The 4211-nt window shown below is 54.1% G+C and overlaps 1 pseudogene; it reads left to right on the top strand.

Moving 5' to 3' along the window:
• LOC108522447 (sine oculis-binding protein homolog) overlaps positions 1-2920 on the top strand; it is a 34763-nt pseudogene extending 31843 nt beyond the window's left edge.
• Positions 2921-4211: the final 1291 nt, after the last annotated feature.

Below are 4211 nucleotides of genomic sequence, written 5' to 3'. Positions count from 1 at the left end.
GGGGCCCGAGGATGCGGCCCGGCAGCGGCGGCGAGAGCGGCAGCTGCATCGAGGGTGGCAGGGGCAGTGGCAGCAGCGGCGGCGGCATCCCTGAGACTCCTGGAGCTACCCTTCCCCGTGACAGCCACTGACGTCCTTCGCTGCTAGAAGAGACCTGGCTTCTCTGCGCCCGCCCTCCCTCCCCTGGCCTAGGCCCGCCCTGCCAGCACCGCTGCCTGCGACAGCCTTGCCACCATCAGTACCACCACTGCTGGCGGCAGCAGCAGCCATATCATCTACACAGGAACCAGACACAAAAACATAGCAGAAATGGAGAAAGAAGGGAGACCTCCGGAAAATAAATGAGCAGGAAGCCGGCTCACCCAGTGAAAAGGGACATCAATGAGGAGATGAAGAACTTTGCAGAAAACACCATGAATGAACTCCTTGGCTGGTATGGCTATGATAAAGTTGAATTAAAAGGTGGTGAAGATACTGAATTCAGGAGCTACCCTACAGATGGGGAGAGCCGGCAGCACCTTTCTGTTCTCAAAGAAAATTATTTGCCAAAACCAAAATTACCCAAGGACAGTGTTATTTCACCATACAATATAAGCACAGGCTATTCAGGGCTTGCCACTGGCAATGGACTCAGTGACTCACCTGCAGGGTCAAAGGATCATGGCAATGTGCTCATTATCATACCTTTAATTCTACCACCTTTCATAAAGCCACCAGCAGGAACTGTTGGAGGAGACAGATGTCCCAGCAAATACTTTCGGAATTTCCCCTCACTCTTGGACTCGCATGAAAGTTACAAAGGGGTAAATCTACAGTTTAATTGCCTGGAGTTCATTAATGCCCTACTGATTTTCTTTGGGCGCTGACCAGAAGATGATGTGTCAAACGTACAAATAATGTGTGCCTAGTGCCAGAAAGTGGGAATCAAGCGCTATTCCCTGAGTATGGGAAGTGAGGTGAAAAGCTTCTGCAGCGAGAAGTGCTTTGCGGCCTGCTGACGAGCCTACTTAAGACTAGAGGTGAAGATGGACATGCTGAAAATTTTCCCCAGCTGCACTATGCTAAAGAAACTCCAAGGCTTGCCTTCAAGAATAACTGTGAACTACTTGTATGTGACTGGTGTAAGCACATAAGACACACAAAAGAATACCTGGATTTTGGGGACTGGGAAAGAAGCTTCAGCTCTGTCTTGTAGAAAATGTCCATTTTGTATTGATTAATACAAAATGGACATTTTCTACAAAGAGACGCCGGCCAATCTTCCAGCTGGGCTGTGCAGCACATTACATCCTCCCATGGAAAATAAAGCAGAAGGCACCGGGGTGCAGCTGCTCACTCCAGACTCTTGGAATATCCCTCTAACAGATGCTCAGAGGAAGGCCCCCTCCCCGGTGGCTACAGCTGGCCAAAGCCAGGGCTCTGGCCTGTCAGCGTCCGCCAACGTCTCTCCATCTGACACTGACAATTGCTCTGTCACTAAAATTCCCACCCCAGTGCCTAAGTCCATCCCCATCGGCGAGACTCCAAATATCCCACCTGTCTCCGTCCAGCCACCTGCTAGCCTTGGGCCTCCCCTTGGCGTCCCGCCTCACAGCATTCCCACGGTGATGAACAACTGCGGCTAGGTGCCGCTGCCCATCTTCATGGAGCAGCAGATCTGCCTGCCCTTCATCCACAGGCCTCCACACCACGCCTTCAACCCCAACAGCCCCTTGTCTAACCCCACGCTTCCCGGCATCGGGCCTCCGCCCGGCGGCCCCAGGAACCTGGACCTCACTTCCAGCCCCATGCACCAGTCCATGCTATCGCCCCACATGCGCCCCTCGAGCACCCCCCCCATGCCCGGGAACCCCCCAGGCCTGCTGCTCCCGCTGCCCCCGGGCGCCGCGCTGCCGAGTCTTCCCTTCCCGTCGTGAGCATGATGCCAAATGGCCCGGTGCGGGTACCCCAGACATTTCGGGCTGCCGTCGCTGGCCCCGCTGCTGCCGCCCCGACCCTGCTCGTGCCATACCCCGTGATCGTGCCCCTACAGGTGCCCATCTCCATGCCCATCCCCGTCCCTCACGTCAACGACTCCAAGCCCCTCAACGGGTTCTCCAGCAACGGGGAGAGAACTTCATTCTGAGCGCCGCTGGCGACTCTGCGGCGGCGGGCGGCAAGCCAGGAGGACACTCCCTGTCCCCCAGGGACTCCAAGCAGGGCTCCTCCAAGTCCGCGGACTCGCCCCCCGGCTGCTCGGGCCAGGCCTTGAGCCTGGCGCCCACCCGGCGGAGCATGGCCGGAGCGAGGTAGTGGACCAGACGCGGCAAGCCGGCAGCCCCACGGGCGCGGGCGGCCAGCTCCGCTTCCCCGGCGTGTTGCAGGGCCCGCAGGTCGGCGTCATCGACCTGACCTTGGGCCACCTGGCCCGGCTTCACAACGTGATCCACTGCACCCTGCACGCGCATGTCAAGGAGGAGCAACGTCATCGTGAACTGCACGCGCTGCGCCGCTGCTGAGGGCGCTAAGAGCGCGGAGCTGCCTGCCGAGCAGCCGCCGCCGCCTGCGCCCCCCAAGAAGCTGCTGTCGCCTGAAGAGCGGACGGTGAGCGAGCGAGAGTCAGTCAAGGAGAACAACTGTGCTTCCAACTGCCACCTGGACGGGGAGGCGGCCAAAAAGCTGATGGGCGAGGAGGCCCTGGCCGGGGGCGACAAGTCAGGCCCGAACCTTAATAACCCCGCAGACGAGGACCATGCCTATGCTCTGCGGATGCTGCCCAAGACTGGCTGCCTGATCCAGTCTGTGCCAAAACCCGCGGAGAAGGCTGCCATGGCGCCGTGCAGTGCATCATCTCCTCGCGCATGCTCAGTTCCCGGCCGAGGACCTGGAGCGACCGCTCAAAAGGTGCAGGTGCCTCCGAATTAGAAATCAGAATAAGTAAAAGGAACGCTCACTCACAGGGTACGCTCATGGAGAGAGGGCGCAGAGCGAACTACGTCACGCCATCCAGTGACACCACCTGGTCAGCTCACCACAGCCCCTCTGGCTAAAACTCAAGCAAATAAAGCCGCTTCCTGTCATTAAGCATCTCAGAGGAAGCAGCCCTCCCTCGGTGGCCTCTAGCCCAGAGAAGCCCCTGCGGCTCAGACCCACCACGCAGGCCCAGCCTTGCTGCTGTCATCATCTCTGCTTCTCCCCAGAGGAACTTAGGGATCTCACCCCTGGCTTTTAAAAAAAATAAAATATGAACAAGCCACAAGGACCAATGTAGGTATTCTCCCCGCCCCGTCTTCAAGGCTCAGCGGCTGAGGCTGGAAGATGATATGGATTGGAACCCAAAACCTTTTAAATCTTTTTTAAAAACTGCTGTGGTTTTGCTGCTATACTAAGACTTGTGATTTGCATTGTATGGTTTTGGACCTGTTCACGTTTTGACGGCGGAGAGGGGTGGTCCTGGAGGCCCAACGCTTCAGAGTCATCTCTGTCCTGCCCAGGATGCACTTTTAAATGAAGAGTTAGAATATCTTATTGGCTAATATACTTTTCTTGTTATTTTTACAAAGGCCACCTTTATCCTTTTTGATGTCATATTTTCAGTGTTACACTTTTATGGCTTTTAATTTTCGATTTGACAGATGTAAGAAACCGCATGAGTAGGTTATACTGTGGTTTTTCAGAGACTGAATGCCAGGAGAACTCGGTAAATGTTTATTCTTCTCAGCTTTCTCTTTAAATTCCCCTAAATAGCGCCCCATTTGGAAAGAGTGCTGAACTGAGGAGAAAGAGCAAGAGTGTTGAACTGAAGACCAAAATACCCTCAAGGTATAAAATAATCCGAGGGGTAATATTTGCAGGGCGTCAGGAAACGTCAACCCTGATGGTTTTCAGTGATCCAGGAAGTCAGTGAGACAATCTCTCTACACGCAGAGTCCTTTCATGATAATTAGAATGGTATGGACAAACCAATGAAAACAAGAGGGAAAGTGAGAAAAATCACCCATGATTCTGTTTCACTTTGCTTTCTTCTGTCATGGTTAAGAGAAATGTGCAATTCGATCCTCAATCAATAGGTGGAGGATAACAGGGTAGACTCACTTGTGTGCACTTGTACAGTTGTAGCTGTGAGTCCAGAAGTCCTCTAGAGCATGTGTACTGGCACTGAGTTGGTGAGACAGTTGTGGACTATCCCATTCTGATGAGTACAGAAAAACAAAAGAAAAAAGAAAAAAAAA

Source organism: Rhinopithecus bieti, unplaced genomic scaffold (genome assembly GCF_001698545.2).
Source record: "Rhinopithecus bieti isolate Rb0 unplaced genomic scaffold, ASM169854v2 scaffold_65819, whole genome shotgun sequence".
In the NCBI taxonomy this organism is placed as follows: Eukaryota; Metazoa; Chordata; class Mammalia; order Primates; family Cercopithecidae; genus Rhinopithecus; species Rhinopithecus bieti.
This window is presented reverse-complemented; position numbering and strand designations above follow the sequence as displayed.